The sequence below is a fragment of the Erinaceus europaeus genome, chromosome 13, assembly GCF_950295315.1.
Source record: "Erinaceus europaeus chromosome 13, mEriEur2.1, whole genome shotgun sequence".
Taxonomy (NCBI): domain Eukaryota; kingdom Metazoa; phylum Chordata; class Mammalia; order Eulipotyphla; family Erinaceidae; genus Erinaceus; species Erinaceus europaeus.
This window is the reverse complement of record NC_080174.1, coordinates 65186592-65203885: the sequence shown is the minus strand read 5'-3', so window position 1 is coordinate 65203885 and position 17294 is coordinate 65186592. Positions and strand designations below refer to the sequence as shown.

The following is a 17294-nucleotide window of genomic DNA, read 5'->3' as shown; positions in this document are numbered from 1 at the left end:
GCAATTACAGAAGCCAGACCTTCTACCATCTGCATCCCATAAAGAATTCTAGTCCATATTCCCAGAGGGAAAAAGAATAGGGAAGTTCCCAGCGGAGGGGATGGGGTACCAAACTTTGTATGGAATCATACCCCTGCTATCTCACAATCTTGTTAATTATTAGTAAATCACTAATAAAGAATAAAATAAAAATTGAAAAAAATATTCATTGTCTGGCCACAAAGGGAAATTTTTTTTTGCCAATAATGGCCATAAATATTTGAACCTATTGAAGAACTTTAGCAGGGCTAGATTTGTGTTTTCTCTTTCTTTCACTCTGGGACAATGTATGGAATGGCTGGGACAGGCCAGTGGGAAGATAGGTGTTTGCAGATCTTGTTCCACTGTCCAAGATGTGCACAGATATTGACAATTTTACTGTTGGTTATGAAAATATTTATTAAGAATTTCTACATGTCAATTTTGGACTAACCCCTTATACTGATCTCTTCTTGCATAGCAGAGAGGGCTGTCACCTGTCATCCTTGAATCTTACATGTGTCACTGAGAGATGAAGCAGATGACCTAAGGTCATACATATATATTTGGTAGAGCCAGGGTACAAACCCAGTGCCAAGGTCAAGGCCTTCAAAAGCAAGTATATTTGCTTGTTGGTGGGTTCCCTTCAAGCTTCCCTGGAAACTCACAGAACACAATTCCTCTATGAGAGAGAGAGAGAGAGAGAGAGAGAGAGAGAGAATTCTACCCTGATTCGAGTCAGGCAGGAAGTGGGAGGCAGCAGGCGTGTGGCTATTTTGGAAAAGCGACACGAAAAACCACAAAACTTCCTACCTGTCCCGTTTTGCTCCCATCTGTCCTCGGAAACAAGGCTGCCCCTCTCTAAGATAAAAAGGTGTTTCTCCCCACATGGTGACTTGGATGCTGGTGGTGGGAGAGAGCTCTAAGCTTAGCACATGTGCACTATTTTTACAGAACTATATAAACAAACAGGTCTATGTAAATAAGAAAAAAAAATGAGGTCATCCTTTTCAAATCTAAAAATGTTCTTTCTCTATGGGGTGAGCAGTTAAACCTCAGAAAGGACTGGTGCGTTTTTATCCTTAAGAGACCTTCTCCAGACCATAACCTCCCAAAACTATCAGGTCCACCCCTCGTCCCCCAACCCAAGGCCAGGCCAACACCCTGGGAGCCTGGATTCCTGGCTTTTATTCCTGGCCCTGTGGCCTTTGCTTCAAATGCCTAATGCCACTGTCCAATCCTAGTCACCATCACCTCAGGACCTTGATATCTGTCTCTATCCAGGTCATTGGCAAGCACAGCCTAGGCTCATAGAGTCCTCCTCCTGCACAAACCTGGCCTGGAAATAGTAACCTAACTGACCTTTCTGCAGCCCTTTGGGCTCTCCCCTGTCTGCATGTGACTTGCTCAGTGACCACAAAGGTCCTTTATGTGCTGATCAGAAGCAACGTGTATGATCCTTCCATGACCTCCTCCTTAATTTCTCTGTGCATATTTTATACTCTTTTTTTTTCCCCTCCACTAGAGTTACCTCTGGGGCTTAGTGCCAGCATTACAAATGCTGCTCCCACTGGCAACCCCCACCCCCTTTTTTTCTGATAGGACAGGGAGAAATTGAGAGAAGAGGAGGCGATAGATATATATAGAGAAAGACAGATATTAGTAGACCTGTTTCATTGCTCGTGAAACTTCCCCCCTGTGGGTGAGGAACGGGGGCTCAGATGGTAATGTGTGCAATGATTTCACCATTCTTGGCAGATGTCCCCCCACTCTTTCCCCCCTCTTCTTTTTATTTGATAAATAAAATAAAATTTTTATTTGATAAATAAAAAAGAAATTGAGAGGGGGAGGATGAGGGAGAGAAGGAGATACCTGCAACACTACGTCACTGTTTGTGAAGTTTCCCCCTTACAGGTGGGGACCAGTGCTTCAAAGTCAGGTCCTTGCACATAGTAATGTGCACTCAGCCAGCTGGGTGTGCCACTGTCTAATCCCCCTGAATCTCTTTTAAACCATACTTGGATAGTATGAAATGGATGTCTCCTGCCTGAGAACTCACAGACTGGCCATCAAGGGAAAATAACTGATCTCTCTTTGTCTAAATAAGCAGAAAACAATTAATGCCAAGGTAACACATAAAGACTCATGGTCACAGACATACAGGTTACATGCGTTGGCCACACATGTCTGTCTAATAAACATCAAAATAAAATGTAATGGGGCTGGCAGAGAGCTCACCTAGAAGAGCACACACTTTTCCATACTGGAGGACTTGGGCTCAAGCCCACTGGCTACCACATGCAGCACCACACAAAGTGGAAGCTTCATGAGCAGAGCTGTGGTGTCTCTCCCTCTCCCTGTATCTCTTTCCCTCACTCTCTATTCATCCTCTAGAATAAAAAAAAATCTGCTAGGGATGGTAGAATCATACAGGAACAGAGCTCCAGCAATAATTCCAGACCAGCACCACTCATTCCCCATATTTTATTCTTTCCCTATATTCTTCTAGACCCTTTTTTCCAAGGACCTGAAACCACAAGAGGAGGTCCACAGAGTTGTGTTCAGATCATGAAAAACTATTAGATGCCATCTCCAGCTTCAGCAGCAGCTCAGAAGACTTCTCTACAGTTTTGAAGTTCTTTTTCTAGCCCCTGCCCCACGACACTCCTGTCATCCATAGTAACATTGCACTTTTCTCCTATTTGCATCATCTCATCATCTATCTGCCTTCTTTTACCACCTTCTATGACTTCCTCCTCTGCCTCCCAGCCCCAGCTCCAGCTCCCAGCCTCAGCTCCTAGCCCCAGTTCCTCCCAGCACACCTCAGCTCCTCCATCATCCCAAAGCACTGAAATCAAAACCACTGATCTTTGCCAAAGTAGTGGTTCTCAACTTGTGTTCTGCACAGGTGTTGCTGAGGTTGTTAAAAATCCATTCAACAATTTCCTTATAAAAACAGCATTGGGCATCCTCCAACTCTTCATCTGCACTACTCCAGTCTTTGACTTCTATGACTTCCTCCTCTGCCTCCCAGCCCCAGCCCTAGCTCCCAGCCTCAGCTCCTAGCCCCAGTTCCTCCCAGCACACCTCAGCTCCTCCATCATTCCAAAGCACTGAAATCAGAACCACTGATCTTTGCCAAAGTAGTGGTTCTCAACTTGTGTTCTGCACAGGTGTTGCAGAGGTTGTTCAAAATCCATTCAACAATTTCCTTATAAAAATAGCATTGGGCACCCTCCAACTCTTCATCTGCGCTACTCCAGTCTTTAGGTTCATGATTAGTGAACAACTTGTGTGGCTTTATACGTTAACTCTCTTTTCAGCCACCAAGTTCCAGATGCTAGCATGATGCCAACCTGACCTCCCTAGACAGACAACCCTACCAATGTGTCCTGGAGCTCTGATTCCCCAGAACCCCACCCCACTAGGGAAAGAGAGAGGCACACTAGGAGTATGAATCGGCCTGTCAATGTCCATGTTCAGTGGGGAAGCAACTATAGAAGCCAGACCTTCTATCTTCTGAACCCCACAATGACCTTGGGCCCATACTCCCAGAGGGTTAAATAATAGGAAAGCTATCAAAGGAGGGGATGGGATACAAAGTTCTGGTAGTGGGAATTGTGTGGAGTTGTACTCCTCCTATCCTATGGCTTTGTCAGTGTTTCCTTTGTATAAATAAATAATAATAAAATGAAAAAATAGAAAATTTTTTTAAAAAGATGAGAAAAAAAACTGTTAAGGAAAACAGGTTGGCTTCATGTTCAAACATGTTCTATGGCACACTGTATGCTACACCAAGTATAGCCAGTGGTGTGGCCAGTTTAGCTTATTTTATGCAGATCTCAGACTAAGGCCTGGGGAGATCATGATCTTCAGTGTTGGAATGTGTCATCATATGGAAAGATTGGAACTTTTGAATGATCATCTCTATGTTGATATTTAAAAAAATCAGGACTATTTATGCTTATGTAAACCCCACAAGCAAGTAGACTCTAAAGATCTCAATGACACAAGAATGAGGACCAGGTGGTGGCTTACCCAGTAAAGTAAATATATAATCATGCTTGAGGTCCCCAGTTCAAGTCCTAGGTCCTCACCTGCAGGGAGAAAACTGCACAAGTAGTGGAGTAGTGCTCCAGGTGTCTCACCTTTCTATCCCCCCTTTCTCCTCTGTCTGTCTCTCACCCTCTATATAAAAAAATCAATGTCACAAGAATGGATACATCGATTATTGTGAAAATATAACGAATGTGTGCTGCCAGTCTATGTTGCTACAAGGAGGAATTCAAGCAGTTGTCTGATACTGTCATGAATGCAAATCAGAATTCCTTTACTCCTTCCCCAGTACCCACCTAACACTGAACTCAAGACCATCCTGGATGTCAGGTAAGCAGTTATAAGTCTGTTATCATTTACATCATCTGAGTGACATGGCCTAAGATTTTCTTAATACTGTATAAGCAGACAATTAGAAACAAAAATGAAAAAGAATATTGGATATCAAGTAGATACAGCAATACAATGACCATCTAGAGCAGGTTAGTATATAACTTCTGCAAAAGGCCAAAGAATAAATATCTTTTGACTTTTCAGAACACAGAATCTATGTTATAACTAAACAACTCTCCCATCACAGTGAAAAATCACCCAGAGATAATATGTAAATGAATGCCATGGCTATTTGCCAATAAAATCCCATTTTAAAATTTAAGCAGCAGCCTGGGCTAGACTCAAGGCTTGTGGTTTGCTGCTCCTTGATTTAGCTTCAGAGATTTCAGAATTTTTATGCATCAGAATCAGAGCTTTACTAACAGACTTTTGTAATAAAAGTATGTTAAAAATTAAACTTAAATGTATGTGCACTTTTAAATTACCGCTTTCATCATTTTATATATTGACATTCCACACAAGATTTGACTTTTAAAAAATGGGTTCTGAGGCTATACAAGTTGGAAAACTATTAGCAGACAGCTTTGCTGCTAAGTAAATGCTTTCATACTTACTGTCAAATGAAGTCTGTCCCCTAGTCATTTATTCCAAAATCACATTTATTCTGGAGAAAGTCCAGCCTGGGATTATACAAAAGGGTGCCATGAGTCCACACATCACTGCCCTCAGATCTTTCTAGCTCCCTCAGATAAAGGACCCATCGAGCACAGGTGAGACTGCAATGCCACTGAAGGCTGGCATGTGATTCCTAGGCCTGATACACCCACCTGCCTGGACCTGAGCCTCCCAGCTCATTCTAAGGCCATATTTTCCAGTCCCCTCCCTGGCAGCTGGAAGAAGCTCTTCCAGCAGTGATTGCCAGGACACTCCAGAAGCACTGAGTCAGCACCCCATTAATCACAGATGCTTTATTCCCCAGGGGGAGCACAGGAAGGGGTGGGGACCAGATTTCTTGCTGGAACTGATAGCTCATTTCCCTTTGGGCCAGTCTCACCCGCTACAGTCTTCCTTGCAGCTGGCAGAACCTATCAGATAGAACGTTTCCGAGTCAAGAAGGGGAGGGCTAGTGACAGGTGTGTGGAGGATCCCCCAGATCTCTACTGGCACCCCTCAGAAACCTCTGCTTTCACCTACTTTATCTACTGCACACTTGGATGAATGAATATAGACCCTGTCCTAAGACTTTAATGGAGGAGATTCACACAATCTCACTACTGAGACATGCACAGAAACTCAGCTCAGGGACTATGGGGCATCCCAAGATGCCAAGGAAGGTGGCCTATTTGTTCATTATGGCACTGTTGATGTCTGCTCAAGGGCAGGCACTCCTGAATTGGTCACCCTTGAAGCTGCCATCGCCTTTCTTTTGGAATAGTTGATGGAAAAGAAAGATGTATAGCTACAGATGGTACAACTTCTCCTCTGATCCTGTTTCTTTTTTATTTATTTATTATTATCTTTATTTATTGGATAGAGACAGCCAGAAATCAAGAGGGAGGAGGGTGATAGAGAGGGAGAGAGACAGAGAGACACCTGCATCCCTGCTTCACCACTTGTAAAGCTTTCCCCCTGCAGATGGGGACCAGGGGCTCGAACCCAAGGTGGTCCTTGTGCATTGTAATGCATACACTCAACCAGGTGCACTACCACCCGGCCCTGTCTGATCCTGTTTCTATATCTGTACATAAGGGGGTCATAAAACTAGCTTCCTTGGGGTTTCTACAGCATTAGTTGATTCTCCCTGTCTCTTATGGACTCATGCACTGGCACCAGATGGCAGAGTTTGACAGATGTGACACTACAGTGCAGTGGGAGGTCCAAGGGATCACTGAGTTACCTGTGTGAGTCAGGAAGTTACTCACATTTGGGGAACCATCACTATGCGCCCAGCCACATTCTTCCAGCCTTACCTGTATTTTCACAGCAACCTTGTGAGGTGGGTCCTATGATTTTTCCATTTTTCAGGTGAGAAAGATAAGGCAGAGACTTGTCTCTCAAACTGGAAAATGCCTCACAAGACAGATGGCAGATTGGGGACTGGAACTTTAGAAACATCCAGATTTTTCACTAATAGGTTCCACAATAAACACCCCTCCACCAATACAAGGTCCTCCTGCTCAATTCATTTTCTAATTTTTTTAAGTTATCTTTATTTATTGGCTAGAGACAGCCAGAAATTGAGAGTGTCGGGGGAGCTATAGAAAAAAAGACATCTGCAGCACTGCTTCACAACTTGCTAAACTTTTCCCTTTGAGGTGAAGGCTAGGGGTTCAAACCTGGGTCCTTATATATTGCAACATGTGCATTCAACCAGGTGAGCCACCACCTGGCCCCCTCAGTTCTTTCTTTCAGGAGTCTTTCAGCTCTGCTGAAGAATCCTGGTCATGGCCTGGGTTCACTGGGCCCACTGTGCACCTGAACTCCGGTCCCAGTACCTACACAGCTCAAGCATCTACAGTGGTGCCTCTCTGAGGGCTGCCTCTGACCCTGTACTCTCCTCTTTACTGTTTTCTCCTGAGTGAAAACATTTCTGCTTCAAGGGAGGTGCTGAGGCTCTGCTGACAGGTTAGCAGGGGGGGAGTGCCCCCTGGGGCCCACAGCTGAGTCCATGTGGCCAAACACAGGAAGAGCATCATCAGAACCCCAAGAAAGAGGCCCTGAGCACCCACAACTTGACTGTGTCAGAATCAAAATACAACTTCCCATGTGCCCAGCTCTGATCCTCTGAATCAGAAAACATGGGTGGGCCAGGAAACCAATTTTTTTCTTTTTAACTAGCTGGCCCCCTCCTCTCTCCTCCTTGAGTGGTTCTGATGCACTTTAAACAAAAGATTCAAAGACATATTCCTGAGCCAAAGAGCTTCAAACACCACACACCCAGTCTGAACCACAACCTGCACTTGAAACCTGAAACCACAGCACATGCCTGAAGAGCTGAAAGGGACAGAGAGGCTAAGGAGATAGCTCAGTCTGGTAGAGCACCAACTTGCATGCCTGAGGGTCCAGAGGGTCCAAATTTGAGCCCTGGCATCATCTTATGCCAGAATTGAACAGAGCTCATAATAAACAAATAAACCTTAAAAAATTAATTAGTTCTTCTTAACGATAAAGAGAAGAGGGAGAGATGCCATTGACAAATAACTCCAACCCCCACCCTTCTGAGCAATTAAGTCACAAGTTTCTCTACAGTTGGGACCCTGCTATTGGACTTAATTTTAAAAACTCTGTAACTGATCTGAACACACAGGCAAGGCTGACGAAGGACCTGAAGCCCCTTTTTATTATTCACAACAGGAAGTTTGTATGGAAGAAAGGCTGCTGGGTCTTTAGCACTCTAACACCACTGTTCTCCTTTGCTGGAGAGTCTGTGGTTGGGGTCCTCAGGAAAGACTCAGGGCAGAAAGGGGAGCAGGTGGGTGGGGAAATTCTGCTCCCTAGAGAAGAATTGTTGCTGGGGAGAGATGGAGACTGAGGAATGGGAAGTCAGGATTGCATTTGCAGTCAAGAGTAGGCAGTTAAAAGAGAGTTGGGACTCAGGTGGCTCTGCTCCTGATCTAGGAAGTTCCAAGGGATTTCAGCGTTTGCAGAGGCTCCAAAAGGCAGTAACTGTGATGATACATCTGAAGATGAATAGCAGTGGCAAGATTGTGCAGGATAGACCAATATTATGCCCTCCTGATTGCCCTGACCTCCAGGATATTCAGTGACAGCAATTTCTTACCTGTGCTGAAGGCACCACTTCCGATGACCAAAACTAAAACGCTGATCTCTTTGAAAGCCAGCATTCATGTCCACTCCTGTGCAACTGCCCTTCTCACACTCCACTCTTCCCTCTGGAAGGGAGAATGTGCCTGGCCAGTATCTCTCAAGACTTCTCCATTCACTAGTCCAAGGTTGACAGGTTTGTGTCTGGAATTCTGCAGGGAAGAATTAAAATGAGTGGTCAGAATTTATTTGGTCAACTTTTTTTTTTTTCCATGAGCAGTGAAGCAGGTCTATAGGTATCTATCTTTCTCTCCCTCTCTCTGTCTCCCTGCCCTCTCTCAATTTCTCTCTGTCCTAATTAATAATTTAAAAAATAGGAAAAAGAAAAAAGAAAAAAAGTGGCCACCAGGAACAGTGGATTTATAGTGCCAGCACTGGTCCCAGTGATAACCCTGGTGGCTATAAAAAAGAAAGAAAGAAACAAAGAAAGGAAGGAAGGAAGAAAGAAATAACACACTTACTAGAACAGAATGCAGAGTTTCTGTGTGCAAAAAAAGAAAAGAAGCCAAAAGAGATAAAACAAAAAAAGATCCCAAGATTCCCTATATTGCCATGTTCACTTCATTGTGGTGGTCTGGAGGTGAGTACTATCTTGGAGTGAGCCTAGGGCCCCTGGGACTGTGAATAGATGGGTTTTACTCCTGCGATGAGGGCTTGTTACTGAGAATAGTTGCCATTAAAAAATGCAGATTGTGGGGTCAGAGGAACAATTCACTGGGTAGGGTGCATTCCTTGCCACATGTGTGAACCAGGTTCAAGTTCTGGTGCCATGTGGGAAGTAGCATGGCACTAACTGAAGGAATCTAGTGTTGTGCTATTTCTCCATCTCTGTCTTTATCTCTCTATTTGAATGGGGAAAAAAAAGCTGCCTAGTAAAATCATACATGTATGAGGCCCCAGAGCAAATTAAAAAAAAAAAAAGTGGTGAGGTGCTATTTTTGGTGGCTGGTCACAGAACAGTAAGCCATTTACTTTAGAATTCAGAAGGCTCTGATTTGTGCTGCTGCCCTGAAGATTTGGGGAGAGTAGGGTGGGGCATATGGGAAGGATCTAAGAGCAGCCTCTATCTAGGAGCTGGTACCTCCTTCTCTGCTGACAACCAGCTAGAAAATAGAATGTCAGTCCTGGATCCACAGGACCTGGATTCTATCAGCAATCTGAGTGAGAAGGGCAGAGCAGAATTTTCTCTGGAGCTTCTAGATTCGGATAAAGTCTGACAAGGCCTTGACTTCTGCCCTAAGCAGGGAGCCCAGCAGCACCATGCCGGACTTCTGATCCACAGAACTGAGAGCTACTAAATCACTAAGCCTGAGGTAATGTATTACACAGTGAGAGAAGACTAACACAACCTGTGAGAAAGTGACTCACTCCAGCATGGGTGTGAATTCAACACAATAATAGACATGAGAGCACATTGTATTCCCCAAATCACTGAGCAAAACAGAGCTCTCAGCGCTTGGGGAGACCTGGCTCAGGGAAAGAGCTGAACAATGATTACTGGGTAAGTGGATCAACGAGTGAGTGTCTGGTTTTTAATAAGGAACTTACACAGCAGAAAGCGTTTCATGAACTATTATAGACAGCCTGCACTGTTTTAAAGAGGATGATGGGGGACACCACATCAATGCTGTTCTCTGAGCATAGTACTTGGGTTAGTCTGCTGTGTGGCATGATGGCCAAGCATCTGGCTTCTAAGGCCAAAATACCTGCCTAGTTCAAGCCCCAGCCCTTCCTCTAACCATTATTCTAGAGGCTCTGGAAAGTGGCTTAGCCTTGCTGTGCTAGGAAAGGGGGCTAGCAAGGGCGTCTGCACTCCAGGTGCTCATGATTCAGTGCATGCAAAGAGTCTAGTCCAAAGCCTGGCACTTGACATGCTGCAAGTGGTTGCCAAGGTTGTCACCACCCCAGGGCACTGATTCTAATGGAACATACAGGAAACAGAGGTCTCACATACAGGGACAACTGAAATTGTACTGTGGCTCCAGCTATCATTTCTTGATTCTGTTGCCCAAAGTATCCAGATTTCACCATTATATTTATTTCCTTCCTACTTGATTTCATTTCATGTCTTCCAATAGATCTCAGTTATTAAGAAAAATAGGGGCACGGAGGTCAGAATGTGCTTGTATACCAGACGTTCATGCCTGAAGCTTGAGGACCCAGGTTCAATCCTCAGTGTCACCGTAAGCCAGAACTGAGAAGTACTTTGGCCTATCTGTCTCTCAAATTAAAAATAATTAATTAGGACTCCGGTTCAATCCCCTGGTCCACCCCCCTGGGGGAGAACTTTCATGAGTAGTGAAGCAGCACCACAGGTGTTGTTCTATCTCTGTCTCCCTCTTCCTTTTCAATTGTTCTCTGCCTCTATCAAAAAGGGGGGAAAAGGGCTTTTGGGAGCAGTGGATTTGTTATGTAGGCCCAGAGGCCCAGCAATAGCCTTTACTAATATGTAATAATTAATTAAAAAAGAAAAATGTGAGTGTTGTTCCTCCGAGTGCAGAAACATTGCTTATAAACACAATCAGCAGTCTCCCAGCTCAAAACCTTAAATGCTACTACCCTCTCTCCGTAAGCAGATAAATCTCACCCATCCTCCCCCAGAAGGCTTGGCTAGCTCCTCCCAGACTGGACTCAGGTTCTCCCTTCTCACAGCAGTCAGAGCACATCTACTGTGGTACTTGTGATGAATCACAGTGTCCACTGCACCTAGAGCCTCAAGCAGTATTAAAGCCCTGGTAGACTGCACACAACTTGGGCAGAGGCTATGACATATCTGTCACCACTGCCACCTAGTAGAGTGTCTTCACTATCAGTGCAGGATATTTGCCTTTAAGACTTAACTCTGCTGTTCATTTAACAGATGTTCAGTCAATGCCTATTTTAAGTCAGGCCAGGTGGTTAAGTACTGAGAATATAAGACAGCAAAGACTCTGCTACCTACCTTCTGCTGGGGGTGGGGATGGGATAGGGCTTACTTTAAGTGTTGGTAGATTAGACTACTCCATGGTGAGGATATAAAGAAGAGATGCCAAGTCTAATGGTATAATAATGAACACAAGAGAAAGGATATTTCGAACAAAGGGAACAGTGCAAGCAAATAGGAAACCACAAACTGGCTGGATGTTTAAGAAACTGCATGCCATCTGTGTGGCTGCAGCTGAGGGGCAATAATAGCTCATGAGGGAAGAGTCATGGACAGGAGTTAGATATAAGAAATAGCTTGGACTTGACCTTGGTGTATACTGAAGTCACTGAATACCTATAATCATGAGGTGAAGCTGTCAAGACAAGGAGAAGATGGGTCAGGTGGGAAGAGTGAACCTAGCACTCCCACACACCAGCAGGCCCAGTATCTTTCACCTGAATGTTTCTGCAGGTCACTAGTGGCAGGTGGAAGGTCAAAGAGCACACCTGCATCTCAGGAAGTGTTATACACACCTGAGGATCCACAGGGCAAGCCGAGCCCCCGTGTTTACCTTTTCTCTCTAACTGCCACTGAAATAAAAAAAAAAGAGAGAGAGAGAGAGAGAGAGAAATGTACAAATAAGAACATATCCAGCACTGTACCAGTTGGTCAGTAAGTTTGAGGAAAAGCAGACAGAGGGAGTAATAGAAAATTGAATCAGAGCTAAACCACCCTTGCCCAACACCTGCTAAATACTTGTAAATTCACTCAGGAGCTGTGGAGTTGGGACAGAGAAGACTGAATAGAATGTCTGAAACTCAAGAATAATTAGTGAATCATCAGGTTTCTCAATGGTGTGCATATGTGTATGGGGAGCAGGAGGACAGAAACTGTCCATCCCCATACCTTGCCACCCTTATTAGAGAACTCTGTCCTTCCAGGATACTCTAACCCTGGTGAATAGTTTAAGTGTTCATAACAGAAATTTCTGGACAGATCCATTAGTTCTCTATCAATGGCATATGTCCTAAGATTCCTTGAGACCCCCACCTTGCTCCAGGTTCAATCCCTAGTCCCACCATGAGCCAGACTTGAGCAGTGCTCTGAGCTCTTTCTCTCTCATAAAAATAAACAGATCTGGGGTCGGGCGGTGGTGCACTGGGTTAAGTGCACATAATGCAAAATACAAGGACCATGCAAGGATCCTGATTCACTCCCCTGGTTCTCCACCTGCGGGGGTGGGGGAGTTGCTTCACAAGCATTGAAGCAGGTCTGTAGGTGTCTTTCTCTTCCTCTCTCTGTCTTCCCCTTCTCTCTCAATTTCTCTCTGTCCTAGCCAACAACAATGAAATAAAGATGGCCACCAGGAGCAGTGGATTTGTAGTGCAGGCTCTGAACCCCAGCAATAACACTGGAGCAAAAAATAAAATAATATAAAATAAGAAAAAATAAATATATTTTTAAATGACTGAAAAAAGACTTTATAAAACATATATTAAATGAAGTATTGCTCTTCAGTTTAAAAAGATGATATAGTGTCCTTCAAGACAAAATGGATGGAACTGAATGAGGGTGGTTATGCTCAGTGAAGTAAGTAAGGAGGTGAAAGACAACTAAATACCAGAAAGTTTCACTCACATGTAAGATCTAGAGAACTGAAACACACTAACTTGCAAAATAAAAAAGTAGTCAAACTATAAGACTTAGTGAGAACTATAATAGTTATTGGTGGGGCAGAACTTCGGTGGTGGGTATAGTGTGGAATATTCCTCTATAATCTGATAATCCTGCAAACTATTATTAAACTACTGATAGATAATGTTTTAAAAAATTATAAAGTTCCTTCTTAGTGCTTCTACCAGCCAGTTGGACTACATTGCTTGCACCATCCTAGTCTAACCTCATGTTGACATACCTATTTTATTTTACTATTTTTATTTTATTGCCACCAGGATTATTGCTGGGGCTAGATACCTGCAAAACAAATCCACTGCTCCTGGTGACCATCTCCTCCCCTACCCTTTTTTTCTTTGTTTTACTTGTTAGGACAGAGAAAAATTGAGATGGGACGGGGGAGATTGAGGAGAAAGAAAGAGTGACCTGTAGCATCACTTCACCACTTGTGAAAGCTTCCCCCCCTGCAGGTGAGAATCAGGGGCTTGGATCCAGGTCCTTGCCCACAGTAATGTGTGTGCTCAACCAGGTACACCAATGCCTGACCTAACATATGCATTTGAAGGAAGCCTTCCAGTCCTCAGAAAATCCCCACTTTGCCTCTCCTCTGGACATACCAAGGTTACTGGAGACACAGGCTAGCCAATAAACTCAACTTTGCTAATTTTATAGTCTCTACAAAAATCTGAAAATCAAAGTGACTTGACAACTGCTTCATAAACTTCTAGAGGAGCTCTGAGGAAAAGGCGATGAAGTCCTGAGATCGGTTATTATTTTGCTGAATCTCAAAGCCAAAGGGAGAAGTGCTAAAAATAGCATGCCACCCACTCATCTTTTCTTAAAATAAATTACTCAAGGAATTACTCCAACAAAATAAAAGCTGTATCATAGTAAGTAATTCAAGAAAGAGTAAAACAGGACACACAGGAAATCATAGTGAACAGAAATGCAGAACATTTACAGTCAAACCTAAAGACATGTTGGTAAGCAAGGTCTTGTTTTGTTGGAAATAGAAAAACCATTTAATTCTTGCTATTAATAGAAAAGTGTGGGTTTTAAGGGTAATCATTTCTAGAAGAAAAGTAAGCTACAAACCTTTAAAATCAATGTGAGTGGAGAGGAGAAACTAAGAAAATTAAAGTAATTCAATAAGAGTAGTGAAAGAAAAAACTAAGTAGAAGTATCATAAATCAATTACATAAAATAAGATGATTAAAGACAAATAAATACAAGAAGTTAAATAAGTAAATAAATAAATAAATAAATATTGTATATTAAGACAAGAGTTTGGTCTGGGTTAAAAAACAAATCCAGACATAGGATGTTTGGAAGTGACACACTTAACTTGACAAATAAAGCTTGAAATCCAAGAAATAGCAAACTTGTAACAAATGGAATGTAGAGAAGTAAACATTAAAAATATCAGGAAAATGTAAAATAAATTGCTAATGAATCTATTTCTTTTTTTAATGAATCTATTTCTTCAAGAAGACAGTCATGAACTTTCATCCTAAAGAAAAAAAGCATAAATATTGCAACAATGTTTTCTCAGAACCATAATGAGATAAAAAAGAATATCAAAGGCCTTGAATACACAACTGTATTAACCACTGAAGAGAAATATGAAGGAAATGGCTAGAGCTTCATAGGCCTCCAAGAAATAGAGAAAACATTTTTTTCAAATATCCTTACAGAAGACTACAAGAAAATTTCAAATTCCAAAATGTACATCACATTTTCATTCTCAATGCAATAGAATTAGAAATTAACAAGCAAACTACTGGGGGCCAGGTGGTAGCACAGAGGGTTAAACGCAAAAGGTTGTGAAAGACAAGGACCTGTGTAAGAACCCCAGTTCTGGCTCTCCACCTGCAGGGGGGGTGCTTCACATGTGGTGAAGCAGGTGTGTAGGTGCCTTTCTCTCCCTCTCTCTGTCTTCCCTTCCTCTCTTGATTTCTTTCTGTCCTATACAACAATAACAATAACAACAAGGGCAACAAAATGGGAAAAATGGCCTCCATGAGGGCTGGATTTGTAGTGCAGGAACCAAGCCCCAGCAATAACCCCTGAGGCAAATAAATAAATAAATAAATAAATGCTCTTTTAAATGACTCTGGAGTTCGAGGATACCAAAATGAAAATATAGAATATCTATAGATGAATGATATTGAAAACCCCATTTGAGACAACCTGTGGGATATAACCAGAGCAGCATTTAGAAGAAAACACAAATCTTAAGTACATTTATGATAAACTGAGAAAGATGGAAATTAAATGAGATAAGAATATAACCTGAGAAACTGAAAAGGAATAAAACACACCAAATAATTCAGAAGGTAGAGATGAATACAGTTGAAGATAATAATGAATGAATTCGGAAAGTACAGCAACCACAACAATAGAAATATAAACTGGTTCTCTGAGATCAACCAAAATGAATGACTCTCTGACTAATCTGACTAGCAACCAAGAGTAAAATGGCAAATAACCCTTAAGAAAGGTAATGCATGCTCTGGGAGGTGGCCCAGTGATAGAGCTTTGGACTCCCAAGCATGAGGTCTCGAGTTCAATCCCGGGCAGCACATGTGCCAGAGTGATGTCTGGTTCTTTCTCTCTCTCTCCTCCTGTCTTTCTCATAAATAAATAAAATCTAAAAAAAAAAAAAAAAGAGAGAGAGAGAGGTAATATATATGCATATAAAAAGTAAGATAATTTGATGTGTAATTGGGTACCAACACATTTCAAAATTGATGACTTTCTAGACACCTATAAGTTGTGGTAAGGAGGAGAGATAAAACTAGATGGAGCAACAATGATAGAAGAATCAGAAAAAATCTGCCAAACATGGAAATCCTCTTTAGTGGACAAAGACAGGACTATTCAAATAAAACCTGTGACAACTAACTGGCTTGTTATTCCCTCAGCAGGTGTTTGCAAAATGCCTACAGTGTGTCAGCCTCTGTTGTAGGCACAGGTGATTCATCAATAAATAGAACAGAAAAGGGGAGTCAGGCAGTGGTGCAGCATGTTAAGCGAACGTGGTGCAAAGCGCAAGGACCGGTGTAAGGATCCTGGTTTGAGCCTCGGCTTCCCACTTGCAGGGGAGTCACTTCACAAGCAGTGAAGCAGATCTGCAGGTGTCTTTCTCTCTCCCCTCTGTCTTCCCCTCCTCTCTCCATTTATCTCTGTCCTATCCAACAATAACAACATTAGTAACCACAATAATGTTAAAACAACAAGGGCAACAAAAAGGGAAAATAAATAAATAAATATTAAAAAATAAATAGAACAGAAGGTCTAGCCACAGGAGATGGGCAGTAGACAAACAAGCGGGTAAAACAAATGCTGCAACAGTAACAGAGATGCAGAGTGAGGGAAGGTGAGGAATTCTGTTTTAAGTAGAGATATGCACTATATTCAGTGCGGAAATTTATTTGGGTTAGCAATATAAATAAAACATAAGCAAGTCCATAAAAATGCTGGAGTTACTAGAATACTTGTGTAATTTAGAGTTGGATTATGTCGGGGTTTCAATGCTCTCAAAAGGAGAGATGAATACATCTGACTATATAATTCCATCAAGCACTACCTATAACAAAAAGACCCACCAATTATTACAGAACAAGTGACACAAGATATAAATATTCACGATATATAACAGTGCATATCTACAATATGTAATAAGCATCCACAAAACAGCAAGAAAAGAGTCTATAAAATGCAGGGAGGAGGCAGAGATCATCACTCAAGAAATAAAAATCACAAATGAAGATATGCAAAGGTGCTTGGCCTCACTAATCATTAAAGGGCTGTGTTTCAAAAGCTTCTATCGGGGCCTAGGTGGTGGCGCACCTGGCTGAGCACACACATTACAATGCACAAGGACCCAGGTTCAAGTCCCCGGTCCCCACCGACAGGGAGAAAACTTCACAAATGGTGAAACAGTGCTGCAGGTGTCTCTCTGTCTCCCTCTCTCTCTATCTCCCCCTTCCTTCTAGATTTCTGGCTATCTCTATCCAATAAATAAAGATTAAAAAATATATTAAAATAAATACATAAATTCAAAAAGTTACTATCACCTTCCTCTCTCTCTCTCTCTCTTTTTAAGAGGAACAAAAAACATCTGTGAAAATGAAAGAACACCAGGGGTCAGGTGGTGGCACACTCAGTACAATACACATGCTATCACGTGAGAGCACTTGGGTTCAATCCCTCAGGCCCTGCCTACAAGGAGGAAGCTCCATGAATAGTAGAGCAGTACTGAAAATGTCTCTCTTTTCTCTTTCTCTCCTCCTCTCTCTCCCCCTCTCTATTACTCTCTGTCTCTCATCATTGTATCAACAACAACAACAAAAAAGAACCAAGATAAATTTTAAAAGGCCATGGGGAGTGATGGTATAGTCCTGCAGGCAGTAAATCCCATCAACAATACTAGTGGCAAAGATGAAATAAATAAAATAAAAGTACATCATATGAGAAGGAG

General features: G+C 42.4%; 1 protein-coding gene across 4 annotated transcripts in view; it reads right to left on the bottom strand.

The window, feature by feature from the left end:
• HIVEP3 (HIVEP zinc finger 3) overlaps window positions 1-17294 on the bottom strand; it is a 577811-nt gene that overhangs the window by 89659 nt on the left and 470858 nt on the right. For all 4 annotated transcript variants that reach the window (XM_060206103.1, XM_016189578.2, XM_060206104.1 and 1 more), the window contains one exon: window positions 8189-8384. The gene's annotated coding sequence lies outside the window, so the exon portion shown is untranslated. The remainder of the gene's footprint in view (window positions 1-8188; window positions 8385-17294) is intronic.